Source organism: Mustela nigripes, unplaced genomic scaffold (assembly GCF_022355385.1).
Source record: "Mustela nigripes isolate SB6536 unplaced genomic scaffold, MUSNIG.SB6536 HiC_scaffold_148, whole genome shotgun sequence".
Classification (NCBI taxonomy): domain Eukaryota; kingdom Metazoa; phylum Chordata; class Mammalia; order Carnivora; family Mustelidae; genus Mustela; species Mustela nigripes.
Window position 1 is genome coordinate 864654 of NW_026739562.1, and position 24829 is coordinate 889482.

At 36.7% G+C, this 24829-nt stretch overlaps 1 protein-coding gene across 6 annotated transcripts in view; it reads right to left on the reverse strand.

Moving 5' to 3' along the window:
- LOC132008405 (leucine-rich repeat-containing protein 4C) overlaps positions 1-24829 on the reverse strand; it is a 1212627-nt gene that overhangs the window by 231625 nt on the left and 956173 nt on the right. Inside the window, exon 7 of one of the 6 annotated variants that reach the window (XR_009401629.1) lies at positions 9235-10391. The exons of the other annotated variants lie outside the window; for them this stretch is intronic. The gene's annotated coding sequence lies outside the window, so the exon portion shown is untranslated. Of the gene's footprint in view, positions 1-9234; positions 10392-24829 lie in introns of those variants that run through there. 6 annotated transcript variants of the gene reach the window in all.

A 24829-nucleotide genomic window follows, 5' to 3' on the forward strand; every position in this document is an offset into this window, starting at 1 on the left:
TAGACATTTTAACAATATTTGTTCTTCCAATCCATGAGCATGAAATGTTTTTCCATTTCTTTCATAAGTGTTCTATAGTTTTCAGCATACCTTTTACCTTTTTTGTTAGGTTTGTTCCTAGGTATCTTCTGATTTTTAGTGTATTTGTAAATGGGATCAATTCCTTAATTTCTCTTTTTGCTTCTTCATTACCAGTATATAGAAATGTTGAATTCATGTAACAGTTCTAGCAATTTTTTGGTGGAGTCTTTCAGAATTTCTACATAAAGTATCATGTTGGCTGCAAATAGTAAAGCTTTGCTTCTTTCCTCCTGATATGGATGCCTTTAATTTCTTTCTGTTATCTGATTGCTAAGGCTAGGACTTCCACTATTATGTTCAACAACAGTGGTGAGAGTGGACATCCTTGTTGTGTTCCTGACCTTAGGGAAAAAGCCCTCAGTTTTTACTCTAGCTTTCTTTTGATGTCCATTAGCATGACAGATGGTTCTTCACCCTCTCACTTTCAATCTGGTGGTGCCTTTGGATATAATCTGTAGGCAGAATATTAATGTTTTTTTTTTTTAATTTTTTAATACATTCTGATAGCCTATATCTTTTGATTGGAGCATTGAGTCCATTTACATTTAAAGGAATTATTGATAGATATGAATTTAGTGTCATTATATTACCTGTAAATTCACTATTCCTACAGATTGTCTCTGTTCTATTCTAATCTGTTACTTTTGGACTATTTTCCCACTCAAAGGGTTCCCTTTAGTATTTCTTGCAGAGCTGGTTTAGTGTTCACAAACTCTTTTAGTTTTTGTTTGTCTTGGAAACTTCTTTTCTCTCTTTCTATTCTGAATGACTGCCTTGCTGGATAGAGTATTCTTGGATGTATATTTTTCCCCAATTAGCTAATTGAATATATCATGCCACTTTTTCTGGCCTGCTGTTTCTGTGGGCAGATCTACTGCTAACCTTATGTGTGTACCCTTATAGGTTAAGGACCTTTTCCCCTAGCATTCAAAATTCTCTCTTTATCTTTGCATTTTGCAAGTTTCACTATGATATGTCTTGGTTAACCTGTTTTTGTTGATTTTGAGGGGAGTTCTCTGTGCCTCTTGGACTTGAATTCCTGTTTCCTTCCTCAGATTAGGGAAGTTCTCAGCTATAGTTTGTTCAAATAAACCTTCTGCTGGGACTCTTCTTCTGGGACTCCTATGAAAAGATACTATGGCTCTTTGTGGAATTACTGAGTTCCCTAAGTCTACATCCACAATCTAATAGTTCTCATTCCCTTTTTTTTACAGCTTCATTATTTTCTATAATTTTATTTTCCATGTCACTTATTTGATCTTCTACTTCATTCATCCTCATTGTGATTACATCCAGTCTGTTTTGCATCTCAGTTTTAGTTTAGTTTAGTTTTGTTTTTAAATTTCAGTCTAAGTAGTTTTTAGGTATTTTATCTCACCAGCCAGGGTATCTCTGATGTGTTCCATGTTTCTTTCAAGGCAAGATAATTTTCTTATAATTCTTGTTCTAAAATCTTTTTCATATATATTGCTTATATCTGTTTTGAGCAAATTTCTGGCTGTGATTTCTTTTTGATCTTTCTTTTGGGGAGAATTCCTCCATCTTGTCATTATGTCTAGGCTTCTTTCACATATTATGAAAGCTTGTCATGTTTCCTGCTCTGGAGAGTTATACTCTATGAAGAAGGGGTCATACACTACCCAGAGCCTGGCACTTCAGGAAGTGATTTTGATATATCTTGTTTGCAGGATAGCCTATATAACCTGCTGTTGCGTTTTGGCTGCTCTTTCCCACAGCCTCTAGAGACTTCCTCCTTGCTTGCAGTGGGGAGTTTTCGGACCTTTAACTAGGTTTGCTTTGATTTGTTTGTTAAGTTAAGCCTGATTTAAAAAAAAAAATGACTCAAGGAAGGAGAAAAGGGAAAGGAATAAAAAAAAAGCAAACAAACAGACAAACAAAAACTTTAAGCCTGATTCCAAAGAATAAGAAAGAAGGAAAAAAGAAAAAAGAAAAAAAAAAAAGCCTAATTCAGAAAAAGAGAAAAGGAAAGAGACAAACCAATAAATGAACAAAAGCTGTAAGTCTGATGTGAAAGAAAAAGAAAAAAATATTTTAAAATATATAACTGTGTTATATAAATGAAATATATAAATATACTTATATTTATATTTATAATAATGAAAGCCTGCTCCTATTTCTAACAGAACTGAAGCTGACACTTTGGAGTACTCTATGATCAGCAGATCTGCTACATGCAGGGTGGGGCAGGGGTAGGAGTACTGTGTTCATCTTCTGAGGGACAGGCCCACTGTGCTGGCTCCCAGTGATACCTGCCTTTGCCAAATTGCCCCTGTTGGGTCCATGGAGGTGAGATTTGGTGTAAGCAAGTGACTCTAGTCACCACTGGAGGTATTGTTTCTCTCTGAAGACCAATCATGCTGGTGAGAGGTCAGGGAGGAGGTAGAAGCTGGTGTCACCCCATGCTCTCATCCCTGGGGAGGGGAAGTCAGGGTCCCTGCTGTTCTGTAGGGCCTCACAGAAAAGCAAACAGTCCCTCTTATATGTCCCAGGCTTTCTTCAGATCTCTAGCCTCAACCTGTCTGGGCCCTCACCAGCACCATAGTTCTCCTGTGTTTTATCTCTGTCCAGTGGCTGGGATTCAAAACTCCAAGTCCTATAGGGCTGGGAAAGGCATGGACCTGCTCCACTCCCCCAGAGGAGAGCCTCCCAGTGCACTGGCACCATTCTGTCCCAGAAAAGCAGTTGCATGGGGGAATGCATGCATGCACTAAGGCTGCAGTCTATTGTGATGAACAGTGAAGAGTGAGTCTAGGTTATCTGCTCTTTATTTTTTTTTTTTTTACTTTTTTAAAACTTTTTTATTTTCAGCATAACAGTATTCATTATTTTTGTACCACACTCAGTGCTCCATGCAATCCGTGCCCTCTATAATACCCACCACCTGGTACCCCGACCTCCCACCCCCCGCCCCTTCAAAACCCTCAGATTGTTTTTCAGAGTCCATAGTCTCTCATGGTTCACCTCCCCTTCCAATTTCCCCCAACTCCCTTCTCCTCTCTAACTCCCCATGTCCTCCATGCTATTTGTTATGCTCCACAAATAAGTGCTCTTTGTTTATGTCTCTGCCTCCTGCTGCTGATGAGCTGCTCAATGGCTCCATGGCTCCCAGCAGGCCCTTTGTCCTTGGAAGGGCAAAGCACTCTCTTCCAAATGTACTCCAGGAAGGAGAGCAATCTATCCCAGTGCAACCCAGGGGATCCCCTCACTGCAATGTATTGTGCAAACCCGACCTATTGTCCCCCACTGCCCCATCTTTGCTCAGTGCAAAGGACTCCTTTCTCTTCACAGTACTGCAGCTTTCTCTCCCCCAACTCATGGCTCCAAACCTCAAATTTGCCATGTTCTTTCCCTCCAATTGTGCAGATTGTTGTCTTAATCCTCACATTGATTTCCTAGTTGTTCAAAATGATTTGATGTTGATCTAGCTGTGTGGACTGATGAGGCAAGTTCAGGCTCCTCCTACCATTCTGCCATCTAAACTCCTCCCCCTGACAGGTTTATAGTTAAAGAAGCAACAAGTCCAGTCAAAATGTCTGTGACTGAGACATAAAACAACCTTGAGGACCCAACCAATAAGAAAGAGTCGAAGAACTGCTCCTTTCTAAAGGATAATAGAGGGGAAAAAACTCTCTAGAATGCAAAGCCAAGGATCCCAACCAGACAGCAACATTAGGGCCTAATTAAAGGATATTAGGGGACTTCTCAGTGTCTATTCAATGGGATTTCAGAAACTCTGATATGTAACGGGTACTAGTCAAAGAAACATACAAATCCGCTCCAGATTATCACCCTTCTGTCTGTAGTTAAAGACAGATTTTTGCTTTTGAGATTAGGTTGGTCTCTTAAATAATGTCTTTAAGGTTTATAACCTTAATTACACCTGAAAATCTCTTTTATGATGTAGCATAACTTGTTCACAGGTTCCAGAGATTAGGGCAGGGATATTATTTGGTGAGCAGGAGAAGAGTGGAGTATGGAGGCGAGGCAGCCAGCCTACAATTCTAAGCAATTTTGGAGTTTGAGCTTGATGGCAAAGCCTGGATGAAATTTTTTAATTGTCTCCCTTGGGGAGAGAAAGAGTAATGTGTTGCTGGCAGGAAGGATAGTAAGCTGTATATACCATGACCAGCAAAGCAGACTATTTTTCATTACACCTATTTGCCAAACATTTCTGACCTTCTGATCATATGGTGGGATTGAATATCTGGCCTCTGCATGATTGAATAGGGGCATTTGACCAATTCTAGCAGAGACTGCTTGCTGACCCATAATGGATTGCTTTTAAGCCAGGGAATTTGGGTTTATTTATTTATTTATTTATTTGCTTATTTATTATAGTAGTTTGAATAGCCTAGCCAATAATGGCTGGTATTGTAGATGTGCAGCTATTATTTGTGAATTGAGGACTTCTATGTCTAGGAATGGTGTCAGTTTTCCCAAACCACATGTGTGATATTTCCAAGTAAAAACTGCAAAGACAATTGGGTATCCCTATGAACAAAGATAAATATCAATGTCTTCCTCATATCACACACCAGAATCAATTTCACTTAAAAAGGGACTTACCTCTGAAAAGCAGAATGATAAAGCACATGTAACATAATATGAAAAAATATTTTCATGACCTTAGGAGTAGGGAATGATATCTCATTAAACTAGTCAGGAGAAGCATTAACCATAAAGGAAAATTTGATAAACTTAATAACTGAAAATAATTAAATGAAAATGTTCTATTCATATGAATATAACATAAAGAATGAAAATCAAGTAGTGAAATGAGGTAAGACATCCTCAACACATATAATCAGCAAAGATTTAATATGAAGAATATAATAAAAACTTTTGCAAATCAGTGGCTAAAAAGACTCAATAGGAAATGGATAATGAATTCAGTAAGCTCTTTCTGTAAGAAAAATATACAAGTAACTAATAAACTTATGAAAGATGTTCTAATAATTACCACCCAATGTAATATAAATGAAATCAAAAGGATATATCATGATTCCTTCACAAGATTACCAAAAATTTTAAAAAGTTTAACAAAGGGAGAATTGGCAAAAAGATGGACCAAGAATAATTCCCATTCATTGCTGGTGGGAATGAGATCATACAACAGTTTTGTGATATTGATTGAAAAGTGCTTAACACACACAAGAGTTACTAAATAAATGTTTGTGGTTGTAGTGGTGGTAAGTGGTTGTTGTGACTTCCCTGACTCTCACGAGTAGGATTAGTCTTATTCATTCATTCATTCAATATGCATTCATAATATCATGTTAGATTCTGAAGATATGGATAAAAATAGTTTTTATGACTATATTCAAATTACTTTCTCTATAATGGAATTAATCTTTTATTTATTTTTGACTCAATTTCTCCATAAAAATTTATATCATAAAAATGTTATCTACAATTTACTGTATGCTTAGTATGTGTCAGGAAAAAAGGTATATTATTAAAAACAAAACAAAGATTCTAGAGAGAATTTGAGATTTCTTTTTTTTTTTTTTTTACCTGATTTCAAGATTTATTTTATTTTTTTTTTTTTTTTTAATGTAATTTTTTATTTTTTATAAACATGTATTTTTATCCCCAGTGGTACAGGTCTGTGAATCACCAGGTTTACACACTTCACAGCAGATTTCTTAATTGAGTTTTTGTACATTCTTATCATATTTACTCTGAAATTTCAGACATTCTTTTTAGCAGGAGTTCATTTCATACCCAGCAAGCATAGCAGAAAGAAGGAACATCAGAAAGGAGGAAATTTGCTAAATCTCTCTGAAAATTTCTCCATCCTGTACAAAATACTACTGTGCTATTAATCAGATTAGGGTAACATATTTACCTCTCTACTTGCCCTTTTTATCATCTGGTAATAAATTTCAACATCCTTTGAATTTGTTAATGGAAGGAAAGTAGAACCTCAAATGCTTTAAGATAACTTCTACAATTTCCTCATTTTACAAATCAGAAAACCTGAAGTCTAAGGAGGCTGAGCAAATGTCTGGCAAAACATAACTGGCAAACAACTAACTTTAAATTCTTTATCTTCTTTTTATGTTAATTTTTGAAAAATTATAGGAATTATCTCTATGGATCCCCTGAGATTCCTAAGATATTTTACATTTTGAACAGAAGTTTCTGGTACACTGCATAGACAGGAGCACAGACCAAGGGACACCATCTTTTACATGATAAAAAAAGAAAATTACTGGCCAATATCCCTGATGAGCATAAATATAAAAATCCTTAACAATCTTTAACAAAACAAATCCTTAACAAAAACAAACTAAATTCAACAGTGCATTAAAGTGATCATATGACATGATCAGGCGGGATTTATTCCAAGAAAGCAAGTATGGTTCAATATTTGCAACTCTGTCAAGGTGTTACATAACAAAAAATAAAACAAAACTAATGGATACAGAGCACAGATGGGTGATTTCAAGGGGGAAAGGGGTTGAGATGTGGGCAAACCATGTGAAGGGAGTTAAAAGGTACACACTTCCAGTTATAAAACAAGTAAGTCATAGGGATATAAGGTACAGCATGGTAACTATAGTTGATAATATCGTACTGCATACTTGAAAGTTGCCAAGAGAATAAATCCCAAAAGTTCTTATCACAAGAAAAAACTCTTTTTGCAATTTTGTATGGCAATGGTTGGGGACTATTTTGTGGTGATCATTTTGCAATGGTTACAAATATCAAATCATTATGTTATATGCCTGAAACCATAATATCATGTTACATGTCAATTATACCTCAATCAAAATGAAATGAATTTTCTGTTAATAGCATCAGGTAACAGATGAGTTTTTAAGATATATAGCTGATTGAGTTATTGAATATTAACTTCAGGTCTCTGAAGCCATACATGTTAACACACTTTCCATTTTATTACCAACATATCATCTTAGAAGTGGAAAATGATACTGGCAAACAAATTCCAGTATCCCTTCCTCAACCACAGGAATCCACTGAAGTATTCTATATATGAAATAGAGATAATACACTCCAAAGAGGCAAGGTTTGAGGTATTCGGGGGATTGGACCAACTTGGAAAATGAAGCATCTCTTTAACCGCTAGAGAAAAATAATGACAGAATTAGGAAGGCTGGTTTCAAGTCCCATTCTTTACTCTCTTGCTATGAACATTAGTCAAATCCTTTAATCTCAAGGTGCTTCAGCTCCTTTTAAAATGGGGACAATAAAAGTAATTATCGGAGTGCCACTAAACTTGAATGATTAGATTTACTTAATGTTTTTAGGACAGTTCTGGAAGACTGTTGAGTATAACCAGTACTGTTATCAACTAATACTCTTATGCAGAAAAGAGAGATATGAACCAAGTCATTATTACTTGTGTGATAAGGATAATTAAGGCTGTGTTCTGTCATTTCTACCTCTCAGATCCATTTTCACAAATATCCTTTATCTGTAGACACATGGTTTAAAAGATTCAAAAAATCAAGACTGAAATAATATAATACCCACTCATGATAACTTCTCTTGTCAGCAATTCTGAGGCTGAGAGGGAGCTGTAGCCAGAGCCTAAAGTACAGTAACTTTTTAGAAGTTTTCCAGGTCAAGAAACTGAGGACATATCTTATAGATTTGATTCCCTGATGATTTTATATAGAAACACAAAGAGAGGAGTAGAGCAGAACAGAGAAGAAATCTGAATTTCTTTGGAGTGTAAGAAAACGAGAGAAAATGGAGAGAAAAGTACTCCGGCTTCAAAAACGATAGGAGTTTAAAGACATCTGGTTTTGCCATATTTTTTTTTATATGATTGTTAGTCACGGATTTAAACCAATAAACTCCCAGAGAGATTAAACAGCCTGGCAGCCAGATGCTGTAGCTCAGTGCATGGCATGTCCGGGCTTGATGAAGTTACCAACTTTAAAGTGAGCAGGGGAGCAGGGGAGTCTGCAAGTGTTCCTTAGCACCCAGAGACAAAATCAGGAACAGTCTGAGCATTTCAGTGCCTATGTGTGTATGTTTGTGTGTATATCTGGGGTGGGGAGTTAACTATGTATTACACCTACCCAGTGGTCTGTATTCTTTTACTAGTCAAAAACATAAACTTGTAGTGAACAAAGGAGCCACAAGAGGTAATTAGGAGATTCCCCGAGGAACCAAAACAAATACGTTCTTAGAGAGATCAGGGTTCCCAACTCTATATAGGGTTCCCAACCCTATATCATGTAGGGTTCCCATCATGTATATCATGTTGTTTTGTTCATGATTCATTTTTCCAAACAACAACAACAACAACAAGAAAACAAAAATAAATTTCCATAATTATGGGACATCCTCCAAATTATATTCGTTAATCAATCTTATTTCTGAAACAACATTTACAAACCTTCACCTTGTGCTTAACATTCCATAGACAATGAAGAGGAGAGAAGCCAATGAGAATGTATGCCAATGAGAAGGCACAAGAATGGGGAATAGAAGAGGTTGTTACTGTTGGTGGCCATTGAGGCCAGTAATGCAGACTTGGTTTAAAAATCTCAGTCAAGGGGCAGCTGGGTGGCTCAGTGGGTTAAAGCCTCTGCCTTCGGCTCAGGTCATGATCCCAGGGTCCTGGGATCCAGCCCCGCGTCCGGCTGTCTGCTCCGCGGAGAGCCTGCTTCCTCCTCTCTCTCTCTCTGCCTGCCTCTCTGCCTACTTGTGATCTCTGTCAAATAAATAAATAAGATCTTTAAAAAAAAAAAAAAATCTCAGTCAAGTCTAATGACACACCCTGATTGTTCATGAGAGCCCTTCACCTTACTCTTGTGTGCTGTCCCCCTTGTCACTAAAGTACACAACAGGAAAAAGATGTAGTCCATTATTTCATAATAGCAATAACAGTTTGTGTGCTATGCAGTGCGGATCATTATGAAGAAACCTATTCTTGGCTCTTTCTGAGCTATTGATTAATTTAAGCCATCAACAGTATTTTTCCCATCTATGTTTAGGTTACTTGCTTGTTTCTTTATGTTGGTATAGATTTCTATGGACTACATAAGTAACATTTCTTTTAAACTGTGTATCAGATTAATTTTGTTACATTTTGGGGAGGGTGATGAATAAAGAGATATACTAAATTTGATTATTTTCAAATTTATAGTTTTATTTTGGCAATATGTATAATACTTTTTTGTCATTTTCTGTATTGGAATAGCCTAAGGCTGGAATATTATTATTATTTTTTTTTCTTGTGAGAGAAATTCTGACATATACATCCTAAAGATTCCCAGGGAAAGAATGTATACATTATAAAAAAGAATCTGGAAGCTTTCTGAGATGAAACAAACAAACAAACAAACAAACAAGAAGATACATCATTCTTTAATGTGGTATTTCTTGAACAGGATAATTTCGCCTTCTCATGGCAAGATTATTGATGTCCTGACATATTTTTAGTTATTACAACCGGAAAAGTGCTACTGGCACCTAGTGGATGGAGGCTAATAATGCACCAAACATCTTCCAATACAGAGGACAGATCCCCCAAACAAAGGATTATCCAGGACAAATTGTCACTACTACTGTGATTGAGAGATTTTTCTATCATACAACGTTATGAAAAGCTGATGAAGTTGCTTAATTTCCATGACATATAATGAATTCAGTAAATAGCAATAGATGGTATTCTTGTTAATCTGGGCCTATTAGGTTCTTGGGTGTTATACTTTAGTTTCGTTTTGTAGGGCACCAAACTTTAAGTCTTGACACCCCATTATAAAGCAAGCCAATTCAGATCACAGACAAAAAAATGAATTGGTGTAAGACAACTGAAAAAAAATTGATGTTTGGGTCTTTGTTTTGGTGTCTAGTACATTGACTTCTTTCTCTTGATTTCCTTTAGGAATAATCACAGGAGATTATCATAACTGTCATTTAAGTACCTGATCAAAAATTCTCATTTCCATGAACAATTAGATTATTATTTTTACCCTATAGGCATATTAGGGCCATGTGAGGTCATTCTAAAAGTGATTGACTAATAGAGACACCTCTTTTAAAAGGTAGTGTTTTGGGCATATAAATGTTAATAGAATTGGAATTAATGGAGCTGCAAACTTTACAATGTTAAAAGAAAGATATTTCTAGAATTAATTATTGACTGCAGACTAGATAGCCTTGCAGAATAGTGAGTGTCTCATCGTAGTGTAATCCAGGGACTGCATCATCATCCATCCTCCAAGGTGGCAGATTTGGTGGCTTATGTGGCTTAGGCAGGCAAAAATGCATCTTCCAATTTGGAGTTAATGATTTTGATTATATTCCTACATTGTGAAAGGACAGAGAGGTTAGTAGCAGACACAAAAACCATGTTTATGTTGTAATAACTGATTATAAGCCCTCTGTCCCACTTGCTTTTGCAGGACTCAAGAAAGGTCTGATGTGAAATTGGGCTGCATAAATGTATGGAGTTATAAATAATATATATTTGTGTATGTACATCTGTGTGTTTCCCATTTCTTTACTGACAGACATTTGACAGGTACAAAAGTCTTGATTTATTTAACTATCACAAATGAGGAACTAAACTTCCAACAAGTACCAAGGAGGGAGTGTGACTTAATCACAGTAACGCTAGAATCCTTTCTAAAAAAACAATTTGAACAGGAAAGGAGTTTAAAAAATATGAAGAGGGGTGCCTGGGTGGCTCAGTGGGTTAAGCCTCTGCCTTCGGCTCAGGTTATGATCTCAGGGTCCTGGGATCGAGCCCCTCATTGGGCTCTCTGCTCAATGGGGAGCCCGCTTCTTCCTCCCTCTCTCTCTCTCTCTGTGCCTACCTCTCTGCCTGCGTGTGATCTCTGTCTGTCAAATAAATAAATAAAAATCTTAAAAAAAATATGAAGAGTCAGAGTATATTAAAAATGTTTGGAAGAATGTATGGAGTTGTATGAGACCCGAACTCAAGGTGTGAAGAAAGCAGTATCCTACTAAGCCTAAATAATATCTCAACCAATGATTTTGGCTATTTAAAGAATACATGCCAATCCAATTATAATAAAAAATGTGAAATTATTTTTTAAATGCAGAATTATTTTAATGGACACCAATTAACTAATTTGATTTTATGTAGGCACAGACAACTATTTTCATTCCACTGGTTTCCATAAAATGCTTAAAATCCAGGTCCAATTCCTAGTGTATTGTATACTATTGTATTGTATACTATTCCCCACCAAAATAATGCAAATTGAAGTCAGTTTTGCATTCTTAATAAACACACTGAAGTACCTAAAGACTCCACCAGAAGAAACAGAAATCTAAAGTTGCTTTTTTTTTTTTTTTCCTTTCTAAGTGAATAGTCTGCCTTTCTACCTCCTACTCCCAGTTTGAGATAACTGGTTAGGAAGATTGGAGAGGAAGACAAAACCTGGCATCTATTTCTATAATTTCTTCTAATCCTCTAAGCTCTCTGTGTGAGAATCAGTTTCATACCTGGTGGTTACTACGTCATCAATCTTCACACAGAAAACTTATGAGCAACCTGTTCTGAGGGATAAAGAGCAGTCTAAGGCAAGGTGTCCATTGAACATGTTTTTATGTTTCAGCTGATACATGAATGGTTCTCAAATTGTGGTCCAGACCAGCAAGATCAAATGTCAACTGTGAACTGGTTAGAAATACACATTCGGGGGCCCCACCCCAGACCTAGTCAATCAGAATCCTTGGATGACAGAGCTCAGATGTTTCAGGTGGATGCTGAAGTTTGAGGATCGTTGTGCTGTGCATATTTTAAAACGGCCCGTCAAGCTCCATAGAATTTACAGACTCTGAGAAAAATAATTGTGCAAATTATTTTATGTTTCAGTGAAGCCATATGCAAGATAGAAGGGCCATCTATGAGGGAAAGGGACTTTTTATTTTCTTTTCAGAGGGGATCAGGAAGTCTTCATAGAGGTGGCTATGCTTCAATTAAAAATTGAAAGAGTAGGAATTTTCCAGAAAAAAACAGTGACACAGTCATCCTAAATGGAACTAGAATCAGAAGATTCAAATCTAGATAGTAATCAAGCAGTAACTTTTTGGTGGTTGATATTTTAAATCTTCCAGAGAATCCTTTGGTCTTGGTTTGGTTTTTAGAACTTCATGGTTAAATTCTTACCAATTTGAAGAATATAGTGATTAATATAGAAAAAATAAAGCTGAGAAGCCAGAATCTATGGAAGAAATGTATATTATAGTGTTTCAAGGTTTGAGTCAGAGAAAGAACTGGGCACATATGTTAGTTTTTGTGTACTTGGTTCTTAATACTTCAGTATAACAAATACTTGTGTGTCCACAGACGAGTTGTTTCATTTATATGATATGGTGATATGGTTTTTCGATGTGTAAGATAAAAGTAACAATACAAAAGGACTGTTGCTTGTTAGGATAGTTAACTGAAATAATCCATATAAATTGTCTGTCATTCTTCCTGTCTCATTTAGTCTATAAATTTCTCTGCTGAGATTACATCAGAATGCATATATTTAATAATAGTTTCTGCTATATACTTCATGGAATATTTAATGAAGTCAATGAGCTCTTTGGTGAAAAATACCATTAAGATATAAAATGTTAGCTCTGTGAACAGAAAGCATGCTGAGAATTTAATGCAAATGAAATCTGTGTTCACATACACATACACATGCACAGGCTTACACCCATATACATACAATTAGTGAGGTCCTTGAAGAGAAGAAAAAAAAAAATCTTCCTACCTGACACATATTTTACAAACTGATTGACAAATGCTGTGTGTGTGTGTGTGTGTGTGTGTGTGTGTATTCACACTTAGCTCAATACTGCAGCAGACTGGATGTTCACATTGTTTCCCTGACAACCACTCAAGCATTGTCTAAGTATCTCATGGCTACAGATGATTGCACAATACACATTTAATCCCGTGGTTAAAAGAATGAACATCCACAAGCCTGAATCAATGGATTAATTTGATTTGAGAGAAGAATTAGTCTCTTCTGGGGAAAGCATCAGCCACTTAGTAATATGCTGGGATAGCTGAAGCTGATTTTAAAATGAAAAAAACAAAACAAAACTTTAAAAGTCTTGGTAATAAGAAAGTAGAAAGAAATAATGTGGCCAGTTTGAGGTAGATAAATGACTTGGCAAATAAAACCATACATTTGTTATTAACCAACTGGGTCTGACTAAATTCTAATCCATAATCCTGATGTAGAACCACAGTCACCGGGTTAAATTTAATGCATCAGTATATTTAATATAGGTATAGGGAGATTTGGCATGTTGAAATAGATAAACTTTCAGCATTTCTTAGAACTCTCAAATAAATATCTCTAGTCCTAAAAATTGGCTAGATAATTTCATGTCATAACAAGTATTTCACAAGTGCAGATAAAGAAGGTAAGCAAATCTCAGTCTTAGGGGCATAAGCTTATCATCTAGCGCTAACAGATAAATTCTGCAGAGGGGGAGGCTGCTGTGTCTGGGATTAGATACTTCAGTCTGTGCTCATCTGCTGTGGACAAACGCATCTCTATGCCATTGATGGTTCTCTCTTTTGGTGCTGCTGATACCATTACATCATTGGCTGGGCATAATATTGAATATGATGTTCCTCTCCAAAAATTCAGCCTGTGGGCAGTGGGACACTGGATGAAATTTCCACTGGCTTGAAAAATATATGATTAGAAAGCATTCATTATATAAATAATCAGCTCTTGATTCTTACACTATAATTTTAGGGAACAAATGAGTGTACCCCCAAATAAACTACCATAACATTTAGACTAAATGGTTCTCAGTTATTGTGGGCTCTTAGAATTAAGTTATGTTGTATGACGGGGTACTCTTCCAGGAATATCTTTGCTCTGTACTGGGGATGGGCATGTAGAGATAATGGTTATGGAAACAGGAAAATTTAGGATCAAAATTAGGGTAAAGGAGGAAGTGGAAAACAAAGCTGCATTGAAATCTTAGTTATTAAAATATTACATATAACTATTGTTAAAATGTATTGGCACACCCTAGAAACTATACCTGCTGCTTTCAATTTGATTTCATGTGATCTTTTCCTATGAGTCAGGCACTGTTACTATCCCTATTTTATAGATCAAGAAATGAAACTTGACAGATTAAATAGTTTTCAGAAGGCCATGGACCTAACATATAGCAGAGCTGGGATTCAAACTCATAGCTGGTGGGTCCAACACTCAAATTGTTCTCACTTTACTATTCTGTTAGGAAAGATTACTGAGTCTGGTGAGATTATGGAGTCTGCTAAAATTAGATATCTCAGAATCATTGAACAAATAGGTTTCCTGTGCTTGATCATTTTTTTGGCTCTGACATTTTGATCTTTTCAGGGTCAGAACATCTCACTTGTTATATTCTCAACTTTTTTTTTTTTTAAGTTTTTAAATTATTTTATTTAATTGGACCTCAACATTTCTTTTCTTCTTTCTTTCCTTCTATTTCTTTCTTTCTTTCTTTTCTCTCTATCTCTCTTTCTTTCCTGTCACAGAGATTGTTTAATCAAATTAGAAATTCACTCCTGACAGTTTTATTATACTTTTCTATAAATAGTGTGACTCTTTGGATAATTCATTACCTGTTAGATTTCCATTGGGAACCTTTTAATAAATTCTGAAAATTCCCAAGCAGAAGTAAACTCCTAGTGACAAAATTCTCCAAAGTTAATAGAGACTTAAAAAAAATACTCATTATCATATTCTTTTGTGTATTTGTGTATTATTTTGTGTACTAATTAAGTATATTTCCAAAAATTGGCAGTAAAATAAAAACAAATAAATACATTTAATTATACCATCCATCCAAAAATACTTCAGTATAAACACTTTGAGCACTACACTCAAAGTTATTCTCAGAGGCAGGGGTGGGTTTCCACAGACACAGGTTTCTAATATACGTTCGTGTGGGCAACAGATGTGTGTTCCCACCATCGTATGATGATATTTGAAGTCTTCCTTCTAACTCTGAGAAGGAAATCGAAGAGAATGATTCATTCTTTTCGCTGGGTGTGGGGAGGATTGAGTCATCTCAAGGAGAACTACATTAATAATCAAATGCTGTTTAAAACAGAGAATACTTTTTTTCATCTGCTTAGGGAGTTCCCATTAGAGTTTTCAAACCCTATCTATCTAACTCAAGTGATTCTGAACATATGTCAAAGGGATTAAGATTCAGGGACATTTATAAAAGAAAAACCACAGGAGTGAATCATGGCATGTGGCAGTAAGTAAGGCTCTCCAAATGGTCCCTCAGGCGGTTAAAGCATCAACACTATCTTGAAAGATCCAGCTGTGTTGGGAGCAAGAAGAAGGTAACAGGAACTTCTTGCACTTGAGAATCGGACTGACCTGGCTCAGATTCCAATGCTTCTACTGAGCAGTGGCTGATTTTGTTAATCCTCACTAAGCTGGCTCTTTAACTGTAACGCAGAGGCAAGAATACCAATCTTACATGGGTGTTGTGAAGACAAAATGATGCAGCCATTAAATAACTTAGCAAGATTGTTCACTGACACTAGGCCATCCTCTTTTCCAACTAGTGTGTCTCAGAGATGGCGAGAAACTGTAGGCACTCCAAAAGAAATCCAAATTTGCAATTATTTGCCATTATCATCCCTTCTGTTCCCCTCCCATTCTTACTTATTCTCTCTTCTTGGTTTTCTTCACTTTTATTTTTATGATATCAGATGTGCCGAAGTCTCAGTATAACACTTCAGGCTCCTTGAAGGAAAAATATTATATAAATGTAATAAACAAATATGCAGTAATAATAGCAAAGTGTCTCTTACCAGATGGGGCTTATCAGCTAGTCTTTAAATTGGAAAGCCCACATATATAATTCTAATGAAGGTTGCTTGCTTGGACTAATCATTCTAGAAAGCCCTTAAGTTCCATTGGGCTAATTAAACTTTCTATACGATCTTATTGTCTATATCTGTGTCTGCTGACTTACTGATTTGATACACTGTGCAATTTATATTGATGTGCTGGTTACCCAGCAATGTCTGAGGTATCTTGGATATTGTTACTGGTGTAGCTTTTGTTTTGACATAAAATTCTGTATCTGACTGCAAGATGAAGCGTTGGAGAAATAAAACCCCAAACCATAAACTGGCCCTTTTAAATGTCTTATTCTCTCTCCCAGCTCTCCTCAGTTTTGTTTTTATATCTATCAGTCTGTCTGTCTATCTATCTATCTATCTATCTATCTATCATCTATCTATTTTCTATCCACAATAAAAGCATCTAGGAATACTAAAAGAGATTTTTGGTCTGGGTTTGCATGAGTGATCCTTACTAACAAAATATCCCCATTTCCTGACAGAGTTATTCCTTAAAAGAGGTAAAGAATTTGATTCAGATACCCCTAGATTTCCTGGGACATTTGTCACTTTCTTCTGACACTTTCTTGGCAGGAATTACAAACAGCAACTTAGGGATAGATGCAGACATGTGTTCCTTTCATTCCATATCCACAGCACCTTTGATTAACTCTTCAAGAGAAAAACTTTTTTTTTTTTCTAAAGGGCTCATTAGTTTTCTCCTTGTTTCAATTTCCAACTTTTACTCCTTTAATAAGGGGCTGAATATATATAAGCAAACCTAGGGTCATTTATTTCCATGAGGGTGATATTTTTCCCACAGCTAAGGTCATATTCGGATCAAAATGAATACGCATGCATCAGAAAAAGTTATCGGGGAGCAAATTAGTGATTTCTTAACTGGCAGCAACAGTGGCAGTCTAAGCTAAACGAATACATTCTCTCTTTTTGCCAAAGTAACTTTGTAAATGGTTGGTATAATATTTGCATTTGTTGTCCTTTCGAATTCTGACCTTCAAGTCTGCAGTTGGACTGGCTTGCTGTTGGCAGCATTTTGTTTTTTAAAGGCTCTTTTGAGGCAAGGTTAATTTCCACCGAGATTTCCTTTTGCCTGAAACATTCCATCTCATTTTACCTCCTGTACTTGGTGCTCATCATGGCATGATTGACTCAAGGATGAAAGATGGCAGCTCATAAAGATATTTTTTTTATCCCCTAATAAACCTCCTCAACCCTTAATCTGGTTTTATATATATATAGTAAAATATGCATTGAGAGAAGTAAGCCTACAAACGATCTCTGTCTACTTGAGTTGTTGACTTATTTAACCTTCATTTGAAAAGAGGTACTGCTTTTCCCAATTAGACACATTCCTATCTAATAAAATGGGTGAAAGAGGTGGCCCAGGTAAGATGTATTATCAGGCTACTTGTCTCTTTATCCATTGATAATTCCTTAGGGCCTTTCAAAATGTGACACTTCTTTCAAAGAAGAAATTATGTCAAGTTCAATTGCCCTGCTTTTATTGAGCTCATGGCACCCATAAGTACACTATAAAAGTCTTATGGGCTGATGTGGCCAGCTACAAAATGTATTACCTGGGCCAGGAAACTGGACATTCAGGTTATGCTGGGAGGGGTGAAAACTTTGAGGATACTCTTCCTAATAGCCCTTCCCCAAACTCACAAGCTCTCATTAAGAATCACAAGAGGCTACAGATTTTGTGAGGGAAAGGATACACTGGAAGTCCGATGTCATTGCTGGCGATTTTATATTTGAGTGAGACAGGATTGCTGTGTATGTAACAGACCAGGCAAGGTGTTCCTAGTACCATATTCCAATGCCTGCAGCCTGCATCTTATTAACATACTAATAGCAATCTGCTAATGGGGTCACATGGGAGGCAATTTGAAATGGTCCTAGAGAATTGTTCAGATTGGCCAAATGAATCAGATTGAGATTTGGTTGCACCACTGAGTCTAATTTTGTGTTTCTGGTGTTGGGTCAACTCTCTCTATATCCCAGGATTCCCTGATGTTCAAAGGACACGGTACTGCAAAGTCCAGAGTTCAGTCTGTCCCCATTTCTTGGGTGACCAAACGTTGCTCAATATATTTACTTTGTGCTTGATTCATATCTTCATTTCTTGTACATTCTTTCTAGCACTGTCCTTCAATTTCTTAGGGTATAGGGCTGTGGTTTTTGTTTTGTTTTTGTTTTTTGTTTTTTCCTTGAGATATACTTTGAGCCCTAGCTACTAGATGTGAAAAAAAAGGAGAAAGAAAGAATGAGGCATTTATTATTTAGCAAGCCAAAAGTATACAGGGGAGAATCCAGAGCTATAGGGGGATTTTTGAAAGGGGAGATAAATCAAAGATCCCAGCAGGCACATTAAACATGGGAGACAGTGCTGGGGCCACAGAAAGCCAAGCGAAACAGACATTTAGGGCATAGAGGAAAGATGCTCTGTCCCACTGAATAGAGCAGGGTATCACCAATTCCACACTGCACCCCACATCTGCTTAATTCCAATTTTCTTAGAGTACTGGGTCATCAAGAACTCATAAGGGAATTAGCAGGAGGAAAAGGACTCCCCGTCACGTACTGAATGTGTATAAATTATCTCATATATGCCTCAAAAACATCCTTTAATTTTATGTCATTGTTAAGCTTATTTTAAATATTTAGGAACAAGGGGTTGATTTACTTGCCTAAGCTTTTGCCTCGTAAGCAGCAGAGGTGGTGTTTATATCCAAGTGGAGTAATATCTTACCCTAGACTTAAGTCATTGGTAATATCATCACTCTACCTTCCTTGCCAACATCCTAAACATAGACATCCAGGGACTAGAAGGAAGCATCATCTGATAAAGCCTATCAGACTGAGCCACATTGCTAGGTTCTGTATTTTAGATTCATTTACCTCCTGGTACTTCAGCAGAACCTTGTTATATGTGGTTGAGACAGGTGCAGAGTTAGGAGAAGGATAAGCCTGCAACCATGCAGGTGAGCAGGCAATAGGACGGGAGGAAAGAAACAATCTTTCCATCAAGATTTGCTGGTTTATAGAGTGTTGAAGATAGAAGTCACCCCTAGTGCAATGTTCTAACTCGGGGTCATTATATTTTGCCAGGATCAAAGAATCCCAAATGACAATTTATAATTGCATCAATGAGCATTTATAATTTATGCCTCTATTTATAGGGAGTTATCACAAGGCTAAAATATCCACTCTGATCTTATAGCTGACATGTTGAAAAATCAAAACACATCAGCTCATGCCATGAATAATCTCTGTTTAAACAGTAAAGCAAATAACCTTTGATTAGTATGGTTGGCATTAATTTAGACATCACACTTCTGTCAGTGTTTAGCTGTACAAGACAGTAACAGAAGCATCAAGCATGTCTCTTTAAATAAAACAAGGAATTCAGCTAAATCTTGAGTGTTAGACTAAATTAACTGAATCCAAAATAGACTTCTGATCTGTTGATCCCCAGCTCAAATGTTATTCAGAATATCCTAAACTTGTAATTATCTCTCTAAGGCTAGGATCCCTGTGAACAGGAAACTTGAAAAATCAGTTGTTTCTCACAATTTAAAACCCATCTAAACCTACCTGATGAAAATCCATGATATGTAATAGCTAACTTTTTTTTAAGCACTTACTGTGTGCTGGGTGATGTATTAATCCTTCTGATCTACCTTAGAAGGAAAATTAAAGGTCTAATACATAGCTGAACAAACTGAATTAAGGTTTAGAAAGTTTAGAAACTACCAAAATTTTCACAGCAAGGGGACTGCTGAGAAGAACCCAGTGCCTGACCCTGCCTTAATCTAGAGTTCCTGAGGGGAGCCCTCATGCAAAACAGACTTGCCTGTGACTGATGTCAGGAAAATGTCACTTTCTCTTGTGAAAACCCAGACCTCTTTCACACTATATGAAAATTCCCTCCTTGCTTCTTTAGAGGTGTTTTCTCCTTAAGGACAAGGATTTTTGTCTTTCCTTTATTTCAAATATCAGTGCAATTCCTGGCTCATGTTAAGCCGCAAGAAATAGTTGTTGAGAATGTGTGAACAAATGACAACCTTTGTTCATTTGTTTTTGACATTCATCAGACTGAAACTTCTCAACTTCAATGCCATTCACGAAGCTGATCTATGCAGAAACATCTATGCCTACTTAACGATCCCAATTAGGACAACTCATTTTTATCAAGTGCTGCTCTTAGTACTTTATACTTATTTCATTTTAGCATCAAAACAATCCTGTAACATACCAGTGTCATCCCCATTCTGAGATGAGGTGAGGGAACTGAGGCAAAGTTAAGCAATTTTTCTAGGGACATGGAGTGGGAAATTGAAAAAAAAAATAGTATTTGAACTCAGTCCACCTATTTTTTTAGCCTTCATACACAATTCCAGCATGATATTTTCCCTGAAAGCTCAAACGACAGTTGATAGAATGCTCCAGCATTGCAAGCTCCCTGTTATCACTAAGCAAATGTTGACAAGTATTGCATCTGAAGTCACAAAGCTTATCACCATTTATTATATCTTAGCAGGAACAGGAAAAAATGGTAAATAAATGAAAAAAAAGTTACCCAAATGAGTTGAAGACATATGTGCACACATAAACCTGCCTGCAAATGTTGTAGCAGCTTTATTCACAATTTTCCCAAATTGGGAACAACCAAGATGTTCTTCAATAGGTGAATGGATAAAGGAACTGTGGCACACCCATACAACAGTGTGTTATTTAGTGAGAAAAAGAAACGAGCTATCAAGTCCTAGAAAGGCATGGAGGAATCTTAAATGCATATTGCTAAGCGACAGAAGGCAATGTGAAAGGCTTTAAGGTTATATGACATTTTGGAAAAGACAAAACTGTAGAGCCAGTGAAACATTGGTTGCTAGGAGTTCAGGGGAGGAGGAGGAGAGGAAATGACCAACAGCTGAAACACAGAACAGAAGACTTCTGGGCACTGAATCTATTCTGTGTGATACTCTGTGATGGCAGAAACATAACTGCCCACACTTAACAATATCCATAAAACCTAAAAAAAATGAACCCCAATATTAACTATAAATCTTAGTTGATAATAATGTATAAATATTTGTTCACCAACTGTCACCAATCATAAAAAAGGCACCACACTAATGGAAAATATTAGTGATAGGTGATGATGTGGGGTTGGTGAGAGAAGGGGGCACGTGAGATCTCTTTGTTTATTTTGCACAATTTTTCTATAAACCTCAAAGTACCCTGAAAAATAAAGTCTAAGAAATTTTTAAAATAAGGGAATTAATTTAAAAATTAAAGTCACAAACATTTGGATAATCTAGAGCAATCTTGAGGATATGGATCTTTTTGTTTGATAATGTTAAAGAAGGAGTTTCTAGCAGCTGTCATCATAAATGCCTGGTTATAATTTTGTTTATTGAAGTGTCCAGGTTTAGATAACAAAGATTAAAAAATGCAGCATCTACATTTATTGCTTTAAACATACCCAGAAGAAGCAAACCAAAGCAATGAAAACAATTATTTGTGGAATATCTACTATGTACCAAGTTCTCCTGAGAGATAAAAATAAATTATTTGTCTTCAGCACAATTCCAGGACATGCACAATTTGTTTAGTGCTCCCACAATGTCAGGCCATGTGCCCCATGCTAGGATAGAGGTTTATTTTTTGTCTGTAGCACCTAGCCATCAGGGATGGAAAGCAGATATCAGTAAATAACCCACTACAGCCACTAGGCACATGAGTAAAATAAACAGCCACCGGGCACATGAGTAAAATAAAGGTGTGTAGAAAAGTTTGTAACAGTAGAGAACAAAGCTCCCAGAAAGCACCGAGCTTTGCTAGAGAGATAAGACTAAGTGAGGAAGACAAAATGCCGACAGAGTGTAATCCAGTGGCAGACCATACAGCTCTCATACTTGTCATGCTTAGTTAGTTCAACAGGGGTTGGAATATTCCATGGCTAAATGAAAGCATAAACTTTATAATAATTTGGATGTTTTATTACCTTGTGTGTAATATATAATATATGGCACTTATCTATAACTTTCCTACACATCATTTTAGATAGATTTAGATAGTTAATTCAAAAACATTTTACTTTAAAATATCCAGATTAGAAAAAGAGACTTTCTTACGAGACACCAAAGATGGGGAAACTGAAGTGAATATTGACACTTCAAAGATACATTTTGCCTTGATTTCCCCCCACTAATCTTTCAGCTCTAGTTCTCTTTTGAATGAATGATTTAATGGACTGAATCCAAGGCTGGATGGAAAAAAAAAAAAAAAGCCCATGCAGTAATTCTTTGGAGAGAAGAAAGACAACAATAATAGAGGATACCAGGGTATTTTATTTCAAAATATGTGGACATTGACTCTGAACCTCTAGCAATAACAAAAAAGGCCCAAAGAGCAACATCATAACCCAAGTGCAAAGAAAATTGCAATGTTGATTAATAGGACAGGATGCAATGGCCTTTTAATGATTTCTATACTGTACCTGTCTCAAAGGATTAGAATTACATGAGCTAAGGGCTATGACCCCAAACCAAAGCTTTCAGAACATGGGACTTTGTGGGATTTGATTAGGTGTTCTCCAGATAAATCACAGGAAAACTAAAATCAAATGTTATTTCTATATAGGCACATAGCCACAGGATCTAGATTCATGACACGACGCCCATAGGAAACAGGAAAGACGGCACCCGAGATCTAACCTGAATTTGTGTTTTAAATTGTGCTACAATAGACAAGACCACAAAGAGTAGGGAAGGGGATAAAGTTAGGGAAAAATGGAGGAATAGAGGAGATAAAAATAGAAGTGAGGAAAAAAATGAATAATCTTGTACGAGTGGGGTTGAAAATACAGATGGAAGAAAATGGAGGGACAACAGCAAGGTAGTTCAAGACCCCATTGTTTCGGGCTCCTGGAAGTTCTGAGGATGAGACCATGAAAGAAAAAAATGCTAGAAAACAAAGTTACCCTGTGTGTAGTCATGTCCCAATCTGCTAGAGGAAAAACACAGCTCTTATTTATATATACCTAATGAATCTTCTGGGCAGAAAAAACTTTTCCTCCAAAGGGAAGAGGGCAGGCTACTGACCTTCAGTTAAGAATTATCTTCAAGGGGCTAAGGTGAATGTGTAACCTAGTGATAGCTTGGGGCTGAAGAGCTGGTGAAGTAAGATAAATCCTTCTGAGGGCCACTTGTTCCTTTTCCTCCCTCATAGATGCTTTCTAAAATAGGCTGTCAGTAGCTGACATCAGATCTCTGCTCAGTCCTTCTCTGACACTTTCAGACAAAATAACCAGCTGGACCAACCCACAAGGTGACCTCCTTGATAGACTCCTTGAGTCTAGGTTCACTTGCCATCTCTAACATCTTAAAAGATATTCTGCATTTCACAGTCTACCTTCCTGACTTTGTGACCAGGGGATATACAGCAGGTAGAGAATAGAAGAGGCACAGAAAAAAGAGAGAGAGAAAGAGGAGGGAACAATGGGAGAGGTAGAGGGAATCACGGTTTATTATATTTTGGCAATTTTTCATGTTCTCAATAGGTTTTACCATTATCCAAAGTCAGAGAAATATGAACATTAAATGATAACTGATTAGGGGAAATTTAATTTTATACTGTATTTATTTATTTATTTAAAGATTTTATTTATTTATTTGACAGACAGAGATCACAATTAGCAGAGAGGCAGGCAGAGAGAGAGGAGAAAGCAGGCTCCCCACTGAGCAGAGAGCCTGATGTGGGTCTTGATCCCAGGACCCTGTGATCATGACCTGAGTCGAAGGCAGAGGCTTTAACCCACTGAGCCACCCAGGCGCCCCTGTATTTATTTTTTTCAATATGTCTCACATCTACCTTGATGGTCTCAATGGTAATTATCCAACTCTGGATCTAAAGAGACTTATTTTGTTTTTCCCTTATTCATCTATTGAAGATCTATAATGATATGATACAGATAGATTGAGAAAATCCACAATCATCTTTAAAGAAAACATCCTCTTGATCATCAATGATAGGTTCTAATACCTAAAGTGTATTTAGTCAGCAGATCCTTCTTGTATTCATTTAAATATCTTATATTCCAAGACAGCTCTTTGCATAGATACTTGGTGATAATCATTTTGCACTGCTAGTTTGAGTTACCAAATATGAATTATGACAGTAACCCTAGGCCCCTACTTTTTGAAATCCTGTGTTGTAGAGGATGGCGTAGCTATCTAGTTTCTTCTGGTGTCTTCATAATGTTTTCTTAATCCTGGCAGCTGTGTCAATCACCTTTACTAACTAGATAGCAGAGAGGAGAAGAACTGGAGTTCGGTATCAAAGCCAAGAAAATTTGGGGGCACCTGGGTGGCTCAGATCATTAAGCATCTAGCTTCGGCTCAGGGGTCCTGGGATCAAGCCCTGCATCAGGCTCCCAGCTCAGTGGGGTCTTTTTCTCCCTCTCCCTCTGCCTTTCCCTCTCTCTCTGTCTCTCTCAAATGAATAAATAAAATCTTAAAAAGAAGAAAAAACCATGAAAATCTGAACATATATCCAGTGCAGCATTCTAGAAAAAGCAGGGGACTGGGATCAAAGCCTTGTCTTGGGGTTTCAGGTCATGTGGATGTTGCTTAACTTCTTGAGTCTATATTTTCCAAAAATTGGATTCAAACATATTTGTTTGAAGTTTTCAAATGCCTAAGAATTCTCTGATGTGTTTATTAAGATACAAATTCCTGGGACCTATCCCCAGATATTTTGTCTACATGGTCTTAGGGCCCTGGAATAGGGATCTAATCTCGTGCTCTGATGGGAGAGTATTCTGTTAACACAGCATCTAAAGGGTTGTCCTGAAGTACATCAAAGTCC